General features: G+C 34.6%; 1 protein-coding gene across 18 annotated transcripts in view; it reads right to left on the reverse strand.

Moving 5' to 3' along the window:
- LOC145132150 (paired amphipathic helix protein Sin3-like 6) overlaps positions 1-12,581 on the reverse strand; it is a 35,310-nt gene extending 22,729 nt beyond the window's left edge. For 13 of the 18 annotated variants that reach the window (XM_079066839.1, XM_079066837.1, XM_079066835.1 and 10 more), the window contains exons 1-5: positions 12,451-12,581; positions 11,644-12,310; positions 11,387-11,549; positions 11,203-11,301; positions 10,975-11,123 (exon numbers count right to left, since the gene is read on the reverse strand). The gene's annotated coding sequence lies outside the window, so the exon portion shown is untranslated. Of the gene's footprint in view, positions 1-10,974; positions 11,124-11,202; positions 11,302-11,386; positions 11,550-11,643; positions 12,311-12,401 lie in introns of all 18 variants that reach the window. The other 5 variants (XM_079066840.1, XM_079066838.1, XM_079066836.1 and 2 more) reach the window with 5 other exon arrangements.
- Positions 12,582-15,968: the final 3,387 nt, after the last annotated feature.

A 15,968-nucleotide genomic window follows, 5' to 3' on the forward strand; every position in this document is an offset into this window, starting at 1 on the left:
GGTAAGTAGCCGTGTGACAGCATACTGCTTCAGGCAGTTCAATGATCGGATAATTCAGCAATTGGCAGTATTAGTATTTGTGTTTTGGGTTGCAAGTATGGACGGAATAACGAATTGCTTGGGTTATGCTAAGTCAATTGCAACGGAATTATCTGAGCCTTAGCCGAGTATAAGTGACCTGCAGAGGTAATTGGGCTTGTGATCCAGATTTATAGTGGGAACCTCGAGTTATCGGAAGTTGAGTAGTCAGTTAAAGGACGAAGTGGACTGAATTCAACGATATGATTCAGTATGAGTGGTGTGTCAGGGAATCAGACTATCTCAAGACAGCGGACTTCATATCGAGTAGATGTTACCTTGCTGCGAGGAATTCGTTCATCCGCGGATTTTAGGGCTTTGTGAAGATTGGTCACGGCTACCCCGGGAAGGTTAGGGTGTGCCCAGGATGGTGACCATGTCACTAGAATGGTTGGGCGTGTAACAAATGGTAAGGAATGATTTCGAGGGCGAAATCTAATTTAAGTGGGGGAGAGTTGTAACACCCTGTTTATTGTATAGATAAATAGATAAAATTTATGGAAGAGTAGTAGCCCTAAAATTCATAAGGTTCAGTGAGATGTTGGTTCTAGGAGCCAAATGTTATAAAATGGAGTATCCGGGATTTATTTTGTAAAGATTTTTAGAACTCGGGGGTTAAAATGTAAGTTTCGGGTTAGTTTCATAAATATTTTTGAAGGAAGGGATTAATTGGTGAATTATTGGGACTCAATTAAAGAGATTTTGGAAGCTTATGGGCTGATTGGTAAATTCCGGACCTTATTTGTAAGGATTTCAGAAGATGGGGTTTAAAGGGTAAAATATTGAATTAATTTGAAAAGATATTAGGAAGGAGGTGTTGGATTAGTGTCTAAGCCCATAACTATAATTGGTATGTACTTGACCCGATTTGGCATGGTCCATTTGGGTTGCACTTCACCGGAACAATTTACATGGATAGTCTTTTGAGAATAATATGTTAATATATTATAAGTTCTAATATATTAATATGGAATCATATTATTTAATTAGTATTGATCAATAATTAATTTAGTGATCAAAAGGAACTAATTAAATATGGACTCTTATATATATAGTATGGGCCAAGTTCATTTAGGTTGGGCTAAGCTTGCATGGATAGTCCATGGAGTTTTTAACCCATGGATCCTATGGAAATGAAAGGGCATGGGTATTAGGGTTTACATGGATGAAACCCTAATCTTCCATACTATATAAAGAGGTCTTTGGCACAAGAAATTGCACTAGTGTGTGAGGACACAAGAGTGGGCAATTTCTAGTGTGCTTACTATTCTCTCAAGTTTTTCCAAGGTGGTTTTGGTGATTTATGATTCCACTTGACGCTTCCACACTAGTGGGGCTAAGCTCTTAAAGATCAAGACTTCAAGCTTGATCAAAAGGCATGTCTTATAACTTGTTTATATTACCCAAGTATCAAAGATTGTATGCTAGTTAGGGTAATACCTTGGAAAGTTCAAGTTTGCATGTATAATAGAGAAAACATATATCCAAGGTATTTAGGGTTGCATGTACACCACAGGAGTGTTAGAATGCTCAAAACCCTTAAGGAGGGACCAAAGGTGTACATTGGGCGAAAGTTTAATGGTTAGGCTAATTACATGAAAATTGTTTGATTTGAATTATCTTGTTCTTATGAGTTGATTTAGATTAATAGAAAAGTTATGTGATAATATGTTTTCAATCCAAATTAATCTAAAAGTTGTTCATAATATGTGTTTTTGTAACTTGTCCTCAAGTTATATGAAAAGTCACATTTATGATTATTAAAACTCATAAGATTTCCATAAGTTATGAAAAATGGAGAGTCTCATTTTTTAAATGTTTTAAATTCTTCCATAACTTGTCCTCAAGTTATGGAACTTGAAGAGTTTTTCATTAAAACTACTTTAAACACATAAGTTATGGAATTGAAATGTTTTTGAATAGTTCAAAACTTGCCATCAAATTTTGGAATTTGTAAAGTTTCACACACACTTTAATTGCAAACCCTATAGTTTTAAAAGTTAAAATTCAACCCTGATACTTTATAGTGTTATAAGTTAATTATATATATATATATATATATATATATATATATATATATATATATATATAAGATCAAGTCAGTCTTACCGTTAGTAGGCCTCATACACGAAGTTGGTCTATAAGGGGGTATAAGGTTACTGCCTATAAAACGGCAGTTTAATGGGTGTCCACTCTCACCCACCGCTTCCTTAACTGGTGGAGGGTCGTTAGCCGAAAGGGTAGGACAAGGACTATAATTCTCCCTTCATTAAAAGTATTAATGATAAATACTAAGTAACTAAACCTTTTATAAATTCCCAATCTTAGTTACTTACGAAAATGTGAATTTGGTGCTAACCTATGAAATTACACTTTGCACTTTGCTTAAGTCGTTAGTGGAGCGCGTGTGGTTAACCAGCACACTAACCTGGATTTAACAAGGTAGGCAAAGGGTAACTTAATGTTTATCATAGTATCGGTGGAGCGCGTGTGGTTAACCGGCACATCGATTGAGTGGTAAATATTAAGGGTACCAAGTATATTTGCATGGTTATTCACACCTTGTTTTGTGATCCTCGGCATCCCAATCACAAAATTTGAGAGGGCACAATCGAGATTGAAACATGCCATTGAAACGTTCAATGAATCTCAAAAGATCTAGGAGTTTCAAATCCAATTAAAACCTAGTAAATTATTTCGTTTTTCATGGTGGAAATTGGTGAATCGTCATTCGCCTACCTTCAAATATTCTATAGCTTGGATTACGGCATCCCTCTTCCAAGTTCTAAAATATTGTGTTGGGTCCTAGCCTTAATATTTCATATTAGGTGTTATATTAAGGACTTTAAATCAACTATCTTGAATATCTCCCAAAAGGTGTCTGGTTCAGACAATTATGATCTTCCCAAATCTCTTGGAACAAGCTTTCCTAATGAAGATGATGTTCCGTGGTTGGATAATGGAAATCATACTTCTCTTCCTCCACCTCCTCCAATTATTCTCCCTAACCCACAAGTTCTTGAATAGTTCAAAGTCACTCAAGCCCTATTGGCAAGCAAGGTCTATGTGTGCTCACATATTGACAAGTTGGGAGAGTTGGGTGTCAAAGTCTTGAGAAAGTTGGTTGTTCAATCACTTTCTAAGTCAGTGAGTTCCTTTGGGACAACTATGTAACAGACTATGACATGACCCTAATGATCTTATCTATTTGCTTGGTGCTGCTGAATCAGCAATGATTTGGAGCTCTGGTAAAGCAAATTTGATTAGTAGATCAACTTCCCAAACTACCATGGACATTGACAATTGGTAACATTGGATATCTAGAAAACCTTTTTCTTCCCAATGGAAAGGGACGGCCATAGTCAACTCGGTTGACCAAATGGTAAAGAGAAAGGCTAAGTCTGAGATAGTCCTTTGTGCCATTCCCAAAGGGTCCATATGTTTCTGTTGCCAAAGGAAGGGGCATTGGTTGCGAAGTTGCCTTAGCTACCTGAAATATCTGAGAGAAGGTCTAGTCAAAAAGTTTGACTCTGCTTCAGGTAAGTCCACTATCTAACTCAATTAAGTTCATATTTGAAGATTCTTAATACATTTTGATGTATGGCAGGATCAAGCAAAGGGAAGGGAACTTAAAGAAAGAGTATGCTGAATCTGATCGCGATGATGGATTTCAATCGCATAGTTCGAATATCGAATTCTTGAGCTACTACTTAGAGAGTTATGATAGATTGCTAGGAAATATGTAATAGCATAGTTTCCATTTAAAGTTGCATTGTAAGGAAAAAGATTTTTCCGCATCTTATAAATAAATAAATTTTTTTGTTTTATTTTATTTTATCTCCTTGCAATGGCATTTATGGAAAAATGATGTTTATATGTTTCTAGCAATAATGGAAATATGAAATTGATTCTTTCATTTGTGGGAGTTTCTAAATTTACCAAATAAGGAAAGATTCTCATCACCCAAGTTTTCAATTGGACCGAAACTTGGAATCATGCAAGTTGTATAGTATGATGAATGAGAACTTTAAGCTTTGGAAAATTAAGACTATTTCCTCGTTCACATGTATATGTGAGTCAACTAAAGGACTAAGGGATTGAGTACACATTCTTGTGCACTAGTCAAGTCCACCACAAAAGATCAATAAGACTATTCGTCATGATTTACTAAAGTTTAGTAAATATGGTTATACTTACAAGTTTAAGTATAATTCTTAAACATTGGAAAATTTTCGATGTATGGCAGAACGAATGAGAAGAATCAAATTAGGCAGAAAGATAAAAGTTTCTCAAATCTGAAAAGGTGGGAGATTACTTTAGTATCATGTTTTAAGATCATCTTAATGATTGTGAGACCATATTACAATTCATCCTCTAAGGACATCTTAGTGCATTCTTATGGCTAAGAAGAGGAGTCATGAATTGTTGAAATGGTTAAATCAAGAAGATGAGTCATACTTCGTTTCAAAACAATTCTTAGAGTCATACTCCAAGATTGTAACTTGAGTGACATATCTTAAAGAAAGGTTTATAACACTTGTCAAATGTAAGAGTAAAATGTGTCCTAATCTTGTACATTTGAAATTGGTAAGTTGTGATGTTTTGGATAAAACAAAGACCAACTAAGGCCAATTGTGTGAAGTGTTTGTCTTGATAAAGAATCCGCACTATCTCTTGAATATTTGGCAAGAGAGTCTTATATGTCAAAAGGACAATGGGAGTATAAAAGATCTTGAAAGAGTCTAATCAAGAATAAAAACCTGTAGGTTATCACTAGCACACGACGTGAGGTTTATGACCTATCGTGTTGACATATTCCTATTTCTGTGCCCATTCCTGTTAAAGTTGACTTTGCATATGAGTTCTGAGAGTTCTCAATTGGTTGCATAACAACTTGGAAGCAATGGCAGGCCCTTGTGCTGCTAGGTGGCAGGAAGTTAAGACTGCACAAGATCAATCCATATGAGTTTGGATTTGTCACTAACCTTGTCTTGTGATTATGGTTTTGACAAATTCACATGGATAGGAACACATACACCATAAAATCTAAGTGTCATAAGGTTTCTCTCCGATTCATGAAAATAATGGTGAGGAAACGCTTTCACTAAGTGGTTTTAAGTAGATAGCAATTGTGATATTTGCATTCTCAAGGTCGTTAGTGGAGCGAGTGTGGTTAACCGGCACACTAACATGGACTTGTGAAGAATGGCAAAGGTCTAAACAATTGAGACTATGATTACGACATCCCTTTTCATAGTTCTGAAATTGTTTAGACACACATGTGTGCTATCTAAGGAAAGGTGTATGATTTTGATAAAGTCTTATCAAAGCATCTCGTGTCAGAATTCTGAACTTTGGTAAGAAAGTCAATAAAGTATTGAGTTCTAGAAGTCCAGCTGATTTCTGAGTACTTGTCAAAGCTAGTGGGAGCATAAGTGTTATGCTAATAATCATCATATTAGTGGGAGCATAATAATTATGATAAGTATTGCAAGTTAGCAATGTTATTTATAGAAAAACAAAAGTTCAATTGGGAAAAGTGGTTTTTGCTATAATTAAGGGAGAGGAAATAATGCTTCATTTCAATTCTAAAAGCTTAGATTGAGGTTTTAATCATCTTTAGTCAAGGATATATATATATATATATATATATATATATATATATATATATATATATATATATATATATGAATTTTATGCTCGAATGGCTCAACATAAGGAAATTCTATATATGGGTCCATTATTTGCGTTCTAAAATTCGATTATGATTACGGCATCCATTTTCATAATCTGAATTATAAGAACTTGGAAAATAGAAATAGAAATATTATAGCAGAAAGACTGGTCTAGTATCATGTCTTTATGTGAGACATCATGAATCGTGTCTCATATGCTTCAGATATAGGATCGATTGCATGTGCTATAATATTCATCCTTTCTAATTTTTCCAAATGCTTGGGGCATTAAGAGGGGAAAAGTCTAGAATTGGATATGACTAAAATGATTAAGCAATTGTCAAGGACAATCTAAGGTTTACCAAAGATTGGTTGCTCAGGGACAGTTGGAAGTATGGTGTAAATTTTTGGAGAGGACCATTTTGACATATTCTGAAAATAGGCAACTCTTGTTCAGAAGTGATAGTCAAAATGAGAATATGGAAATATTCCCATAGGTGGAAGTTATTCATTAAATCTATGTAAGATTAGGAAACTTAATGCAAGAAGGATGTTCAAAGCAATGTACTTTGAATTTGAGACTTTGTTTCCATGGAATGATCTCCATTGGAATACTCTGTAATGTCTGTTGACAAGTCTTTAGGTAAATGGCAGGAATTTGGAATTCTTGCATATAAGTTTAGAATCTAATGCATATAAGTTTAGAATCTAACATATTTAGGTAAATGGCAGGAATTTGGAATTCTTGCATTTGCGGTAAGGATTTGGGATTGTGAAATGAGAATCATTGGAATTATGTTCAATCAATCTATTTCACAGAGTAAAGTTCATAGACAAACTTAGTGTGCATACTTGGTGTATGGCATAACTAATGTGTAGACAAACATAGTGTGCATACTTGGTGTATGGCATGACTAGTGTTTAGAAAACATAGTGTACATGCTTGGAGCATGGGACAACTATTGTTTTTAATTCAAGTATAAAGTTGATAGTATGAAACAGTATGCAATGAATGATGGGTAATCAATATGGTGATAAATAAAAGGTGTTCTATTTATATTCATAAGTTCTGAGACCATATTGGATTCGATTATTCTTGCGTTTCACTTTGCATGTTTTGACTTCCAGAATAACTAGGTCGTTCTTCCTGAATAACTAAGTTATTCAAACCATCCACAGTCGGTCATATGTTGGAAGTAGATATGAATCAAGACTGTCATGAAGCTGGTTTGTAGATGTCCAAGGTAGTGGACATAGAAAGAGTTGTCGCAACATTCATGAGTGCTCATAAGTTCTGAGTATTGGATTAAACCCACGCTCATTTGACTCACTTCATGGATTTTATCACGAGTGATCATGAGACGATAATATCTTATATTCTTCAAACCTAGAGATATGAGTTGTTTCCTATGAGTTGGTTATACATTGATTGTACGAAAACGCATTGGCCAAGCCATGACTGATTTGATTTGTTCAATTAGTCGGTCGTCATAAATCGGAAATCGGGAAAAAACAAATGGACAGAGAGAATGATTATAATCCATGTCTCAGTCCATATAATATCTAGAATGGAGGAATATATGATCCCTTATCTAATGGACAAGTCATTGACTAAGGTCAGAGTTCGACAACGGCTTTAAGAGCTACGATTGCTAGTCAGGTTTTGAAGTCATACACAATAATAGTTTTAGACTTATCCAAGTGGGAGACTATTGGATTAGTGTCTAAGCCCATAACTATAATTGGTATGTACTTGACCCGATTTGGCATGGTCCATTTGGGTTGCACTTCACCGGAACAATTTACATGGATAGTCTTTTGAGAATAGTATGTTAATAATTATAAGTTCTAATATATTAATATGGAATTATATTATTTAACTAGTATTGATCAAGAATTAATTTAGAATTAATTTAGTGATCAAAATGAACTAATTAAATATGGACTCTTATATATATAGTATGAGCCAAGTTCATTTAGGTTGGGCTAAGCTTGCATGGATAGTCCATGGAGTTTTTAACCCATGGATCCTATGGAAATGAAAGGGCATGGGTATTAGAGTTTACATGGATGAAACCCTAATCCTCTATAATATATAAAGAGGTCTTTGGCACAAGAAATTGCACTAGTGGGTGAGGATACAAGAGCGGGCAATTTCTAGTGTGATTACTATTCTCTCAAGTTTTTCCAAGGTGGTTTTGGTGATTTGTGATTCCACTTGAGGCTTCCACACTATTGGGGCTAAGCTCTTAAAGATTAAGACTTTAAGCTTCATCAAAAGGTATGTCTTATAACTTGTTTATATTACCCAAGTATCAAAGATTGTATGCTAGTTAGGGTAATACCTTGGAAAGTTCAAGTTTGCATGTATAATAGAGAAAACATAGATCCAAGGTATTTAGGGTTGCATGTACACCATAGGAGTGTTAGAATGCTCAAAACCCTTCGGGAGGGACCAAAGGTGTACATTGGGCGAAAGTTTTATATGATCAGGTATAAAACCCGTCACTTGGCTTCACCATGCTAACCCTAACCCTAGAGCAAACCATCAGCCGCCACCTTCACTGCTCCCCTTCTCCAGCCGTCACCGCCGCGCCACCTGCCTCTTCGCCATCGGAACTCCATCGCCACTACCGAGCGACGCGTGTAACCGAGGAAGAACCACCAAGGACGGTCAAATGAAGTGGTATCGACTAGAAATCGGAGATGATGTGGCCATCCTCCTTCTTTCCGAAGTCTCTTCGTCAGGCGTTGCGTCTCAGCCCCATTGGCATCGCCGCTGCTCGTCTCCGTCGAAGACATGGGTGCCGCCGGGCTCTAGCCTTCAGTTTCTACTGTCAATCGCCGACAACCATTGCTATGGCCGCTAGTGCCGCCGCTTCCGTTCGATGAACGCCACCAGGTGGGTGGCTGCCTTCGGATCTCTAGAGAGGTGTGTCTGTGGTCGCTATCTTGTTGTCGCCGCTATCTACTATCGCTACGCCGTCGTGGCTGCCGTTTCTACCTTATTCTGCCGCCACTAGCCACCGTGAGAGGTGGTTGTGGGTGTATTTATGGGTGTGTGTTCATGTGTTATTGCTGTTTCCGGTTGTTATGAGATTGTATGTGTGTTTGGGGATGTTGTGTCGCCGGAAAGCAAGAGCACCACCATGGCAGCCAACCATGGTGGTTGCTGCCGGTTATAGCTTTTTTGCTGCCGTGTACCACCACTAGGGTGGTGGCTGCCGCCGCCAGCCGCCATTGACTGCCACTACCCGAGGTGGTAGTGGGTGTTGCCCCATTAGCAAAACCCTAATGGGCTTAAGGACTTGGTTTTGGGCCTATTGGGCTACGAATGGGTTGGAAACCCTAATTAGGGTTTAGAAAACCCTAATATTGGATATTTGGATTTGGGACTTATCGGGACCGCATCGGAATTATTTAATGAACTTAAAATATTAAGTAATAATCATTGCAAATTAACCTAAGGCCATGTGGGACTTAATGGATTAAGTCCTTAATGGGTTAAATAGGAAAACTTAACCCTAATCATCATTTTATGTGAAAACCCTAATTTTCACTTGGGCCTTCCTATTGGGCCTTGGTAATTGGATTATTAATGGGCCATCCAAGAATAATCATATGGACTAGAATATGTTGATGGGCTCATGGTAAGGCCCATATGAGGGTTTGGGCCCAATTTGGAAACTTAGGCCATGGATAGGCCATAGTTTGGGCCTTAATGATTATATGATATTGGTTTGGGCCCAATTTGGAAAATCGGGCCATATGTTGGGCTTTGATTCCTAGTTTGACTTTTGGGCCTTGGGCTTGAATCAAGCCAAGATGGGGTAATGTAGCATGTTACTTCAAGAACTTATGGTTATGTGTTGGGACCCAAACATTAATTGGGTATTGTTTGATGTTGGCAGTTCGGGAATCTGTCAACCAGCAGCTGGGGTTGCATCTGCGGGACTTCAGCAGTGTCAGGTGAGTCTCCTCACGATACCAATGGGTCTAAGGCACCAAGGCTGGCCCACTTTACGATATGTAGTATCCTAGCTGAGATTGTATTATGTGATTGTTAGTTGGTATGAGCTAGGAAGTATGCTAGTGGTATATGTGGTATGTTTGTATGGAATACCATGGGAGAGCCCATGGCACCTGGATGTAAGACCATGTGGAGAGCCCATGGCTTTCCCATTATGTAGTAGTGTTTATTGTGGATTCGCTACTGATATGTTTGGTATGCATGTATAGATAGTATGCTAGTGGTACATGTGGTATGTTTGTATGGAAGACCATGGGAGAGCCCATGGCACCTGGATGTAAGAACATGTGGAGAGCCCATGGCTTTCCTATTAAAGACCATGGGAGAGCCCATGGCACTTAGGTGTAAGACCGTGTGGGGAGCCCATGGCATCCTGGAGTAAGACCCTAGGGACGATCCGACGGCATCCGTATATGTTGATATGTATAGATATGTGATTGATATGGTTTATGTAGCTTTTATAGCTAACATGGATTATGTGATTATGTAGACTGTGTGGGGTATGTTCTGGGGAACTCAATAAGCTTCGTGCTTACAGTTTTGTTTATTGGTTTCAGGTATCATCGATTTGGAAAAGAAGGGCTCGGATTGATCGCAGTGCACACACCTATGTTTTCCGCATTGAATGATTTTGGGATGAACTCTAATAAATGTTTTAATTAGCGATGTTTTTGATGTTTGGAATAAATGATATCTATTTTTTTACTATATTAAAAATGAAATTTTTAACCTTGATTTTTGGGTCGTTACACTATTGTACTTAATGGAGTCTGATTTGAAATGTTTCTAATCACATTTTGAAGATGTGGTCTTATAAATAAAAAATATTACAGTTTTATGACGAGATTGTCTATTGATTATTTCAATTCTCATTTACCCTAACCTAGACTAAATTTAAAACAACTTTTCTACATGTTTTTGTAATATATATATATATATATATATATATATATATATATATATATATATATATATATATATATATATATATATATATATATATGAGAGGCCATAGTTTCCTAGCAATAAATACATGCTTATTTATATATTGTATAATGATCCAAATGGTCATTGGTGTGAAATCTTGATGTTAAATAGGAAAGTTGTCATTTATAATTATTTGGTAAGTGTAAGGGTCACCTAATGTTAGCTTTATTCAAGTTTTGAAATTAAAAATAGGTAGAGTATCACCTCTTTAGACTGAAGACTTCTCCTTTTTGTTGATGAGCTTGAGTGTTCATTGCGAGTGTTATGGTTCCAATGGAGTTTGCATGGCATTGAGATAAAAAGTTGGTAAACTCAGTAATTAGGTCGTGATGGTCTTGAAAAAGATCAGCAACCTGAACAAGATAGTAATTCCTTGTATATGAAATAATACCATTAATACAAATACAAATACACAAGTCTTCAGTGACTTACATTCTTATGGACCTCATTGGCTGATAATTTTCCCATTCTATACAAATTTAAAATAAATAGAAAATATATATAAAGATGATTTTCATCTTGAAGTCGCATCTGCAAGCAAATAGCAGTTAGAATAATCAACTTAAGTAATGGGAGAGTTAAGTTGATGTTTCTAACAATGGTGTGATGGTATCACCTTAATATGTTCTACAAGTTGCATGACTTGACAATTAGGTTGGTCTTCTTGTGTCAAGATGATTTGTGAATCTTTTGGAAGAAATATATTCAGACCCAAAAGTAGTTATGTATCTCCGTTGAACAGTTTCATCAACTTCATTTTGACACCCGGGACGTCAGTGCTAAAAGGAGATATTAATGAATGCAGTAGATCAACTATAAGTTATCACAAATCAACAACACATCAAATTAAAAGAACCATAAATTCTTACAAACCTGTTTTCCCTGAATTCTTGCAGGATACCATGAAACTCGACATATTTCTCTCTTGTCAGCCTGGATTCTACCACTTTGATGTATCGTTTAGCATCCAAAGCTGTCCGGGGCTTCATTGCACAAAGATCAAATGTATAAATCGAAACTTTGAACATAAGCAACACAAACCAGTAGACTGTAAAATCAAGAATAATAATAAAAAACTTAAGCACTAAGAAATAGTTCTGCCTTTAAAAATATAAAAATGAATAGGATTTATGGTGTTATCTCAAACTTGATCATTGATATAGATCTAATGTTCCTAATCCCATATTCAAATAAACTTAACAAAAATCTCAAGAATCCTAGACATTGATCACAAAACGGTGACTAGGAAAGAAAACCAACTTTCATTTCTAACAAAATTCACACTTCAAATTCACAGCAAAAAACACATGAAAGAAAGTTCACAGCTCTTGCTGACGTCATCGACAGACTTCTCCATACCTGTAATTAAAAATATCAAACTCATTACTTTTTAACCAAAAATTAAAACTTTTCGACACCTGCAACCCTAATTAACAATCAAGCCAGAAGAAACTAATTCTGAAAACCCCCCAAACCAAGAAAACACAGGAAACGAACGCAGCCCCACCACCTGTCACGCGATCACACCAGTTCCTATTTTCTGCAAAACAAAATTTAGCATTTGAGTGTTTGAGATTTAATATGAAGAAAAGAGATTGCAAGAAAACAATCAAAAACTATGAATTTCACACTTTAAAAACATTAGAAGTCGTGGAGTTTCATCAAGATTCACTTGCCCACCTTCCCAGAACTGAAGTGAAATGTGTTGATGTGTACGATCACCGGTGTAGATACTCTCCTCTGAACTTCAATCTGAACTCTATATTTATGGATCTGGTGATGAAATCTAGGAGGTTGAGGGTGAGACTGTGTTTGTTGTGTGCACGTTTTATTAGAAGAAAAAGAGAGAGAGTGGTCGGTCATAGTGACGTCAAAAAGCAGTGACCAGGAACCGGTTATGCCGGTAATGAGTCTTACGTGGTGTATTTGACTACCTGGTTAAACATGCAATGTCCAGGGGTAAAATTGTCTCTACAAATATTTACCTCAAGTCTCATCAATATCTATTATAGTGTAGTAAGTAGTAAATGAAAACATTTAACATGAACAAATATTTTATTACTTACTAATTAAGAAAATAAGTTTTTATGTAATACTTAGTCAAGATAAGTTATAAAACTCAAACATAAAAAAAAATCAAGTTTTTTATTTTCTTTTGAACATTATGATTTGTATTTTGTTTTAGGACCAAGCAATAAAATCGTTGGCCCATAAGTAAGAGGCCAATAACATTAACTTTAAGTAATGGGTCTAAAGAGTCGAAAAGTGCATTAAGTAAAGATTTGACAATTACATTTAAACTAGGATTTGCTCACGTGTAATGCAACAAAATCTATATATAAGCTAATGTGTATAGTACAAATTTTTCTATGAGTATTAAGTTGATGTTGTGATGAAAATGTATTAGTTGGTTGATGAGTGATTGATTAGGTCGGTCAAAAATGACTTGGCTATTGAAATCAGCTTCAACAAATCAACTTAATTAAGATTAAGAAGAATCTGCTCTTTGAAGAAAAATTGTTGATATACAAATCAACTTAATTAAGATTAAGAAGAATCTGCTCTTTGAAGAAAAATTGTTGATATGGCAAGATCACGAATCGAAATGTAGATCATTTCTGTAACACTTTTGCAGAAAGCTTCGGCCTTTAATCTATATCAATAGAGATGACAGTGGGGAAGAAAGGATAAAAGAAACAAAAAAAAAAATTGGAGTGAAAAAAATACGACGACATGGAAGGAAGGATAAACACAGACAAAAAAAAGGCATCAACTTAAAAAGGAGTGATGGGGTCGAATTCTTAACCTTTATGATAAAGAAAACATGCATAACTGTCACACTAAAATGCTTTTAGAACAAATTCATTCGACATATTTTATAAACAAAAAATTTAATGTACTACTCGTTACTATAGGGTTTGTATCCATACATATATATGTAGCATAAATTCATAAATCTTCATAAACATGTCATAAATCAAGAGTATCATGCAACTTGAATTCAAGTTAAAAACGAAACGAAATTTGTGTCCAAATAAGAACGTGCGCGAGATATCTATTATGGAGAGTTAACTTGACACGGGCGTCAAGATATCTATGCATTCCATTGGTTATCAAATCAAGCCTATTTCAGCGAGATCTAGCAATATGATATTTCTCTTTCAAAATCCATTACAAATAGATAAAAATGAGAAAAAAAACAAAAAGCTATAAAAAGGAAAATATCTCTCTCTCTCTCTTCTCTCTCTCTCTCCCTTTAAAAAAAAATTATTCACCGCAAATAATGATAAAGAGCCTGATGGAGATGAAGATAGCATGATGTGGTATGGTGTGGTGTGTTAGCCAACAAAAAATAATAAAATTACCAAATAGGGTTAAATGGTAATTTTCATATATTTAATGATAGGCTTCTAATGTTGTTAGTGATAATAACTTGATTCAAACCATTTCAATGGTGTAAGGATTGTAAAAGCAAAATATATTTTGAAAACTTATCTCTAATTTTCGTATAAGATTCATTTAATTTACTCTACATGTAAATTTTTTTATTGACCACTTACTATCCGTAGAATCTTTATCCCGCAAATACTCCATCTACATAGCATCATTTACAAAAGTTTAGACAATATAACATTTATGAAGATGAAAAATTACACATAAAAATAATGTATCTTTTGTTATTTTTGTTTTAGGAAACGTGGTTTTAAAACCAAAGTTTATATGTTTATGTTGTAACTTTCTCACATGATATTTGTGATGTCAAAGTCCCTACTGATGAAGAAGAAAATTTGGACGATGAACTTTAGAAGCAAAACAAGAACAATCAATTCTGGAGGAGACTTTCTTGATAAAGAAACATTTACTAACATTCAATATTTATAGAGAAATCTCATTAAATAGTTTTAGATTTCCGATACACATATATACATAGAAAATTGGCAATAACTACCAAATGACAGTTAATGTTCAGTTAATAACTGTCAAAAACTGACACATAGAGCTAAATCTAGATTACTTCATTACATTTAACACACCTTAATTAAGGTGTTTGTTTTTTCAAAGCAAAAACACCTGAAATCTATGGACCACATCTGCAACTCTCAGCAACAGAAGAATTGGACCAAACGGTTGCAACCTGTAATAAGAAGTCTGTTTTTTTTTAACGTTTACTGACTGCTACAATAAACTGAAATTAATCATATATTAGTTAAAAAATAATTCTAAATCAAATTAATCATATGCAAATCAAATATAAAGATCATTGTGATTATATAATTTTTAAAAAAGTTTATATAAAATAATTAAACATAATATTTGTTAAATAACAATAAATAAAATTATTAATTTAGCAAACAATATGTCCATTTTGTTAAATTTTCGAAGACGGTGATTATTTTTCCTGTTAACTTCAATAAATTTGGTAATTTTATTGATTAACTTTATAATTTATTAATATTTGGTTATAAACAATGTAACATAAACAAAAAATATTTGTATGAAATTTAACAAATGGTTTTGAAATTACGTAAAATATACTCGAATTGATTATAGGGAAAATATCACAAAAGTTACTTTTACACCAAAATTCTAATTTGACACTGTGTTTTTTTTCTTTCAAATTTAACACTGTGTTTTCTAATTTGTTACAATTCTGAAAATTTGACCGGTCAAACCGGTTGCCTGCTGACGTGACATGATAACGTGTTAGTGTTTATGATGTGGCATACTGACATAGCATGTCGACGTGTTAAAATTGTACTTTTTTCACAAAAGACACTAAGTTTTTACTTTTTTTTCATTTTTGACACTAAGTTTTTTTTTCAATTTTGACACTCCATTCTTTTGTTCCAAATCAAACATCATTTTTTTCCAATTTTGTTCAATATTGATCATTTTTCATTTAAAACCGTATAAATATATATTTTTTTCATTTAAAACTACATTTTTATATAAATATAAGGTTTTTTACATCCAAACCATAATGTTATGTATAAATATCTATTATTTATATTATAACCGTATTTTACATTAAATACGCAACGTTAAAATAAGTTTGAAGATGTGAAGTGCACAATCAGGTAAGCTAATTTGATATCTGAAACACGAGGGTCCGATGTTCACTTTAATTACCAATAGACCGTTCATTGTATATGTTTTTGATTTTTGGTTCTTGCAGATATACTTCTTCTCCATTTAAT

This window comes from Lactuca virosa, chromosome 8 (assembly GCF_052849685.1).
Source record: "Lactuca virosa cultivar CGN04683 chromosome 8, Lactuca_virosa_CGN04683_v6, whole genome shotgun sequence".
In the NCBI taxonomy this organism is placed as follows: Eukaryota; Viridiplantae; Streptophyta; class Magnoliopsida; order Asterales; family Asteraceae; genus Lactuca; species Lactuca virosa.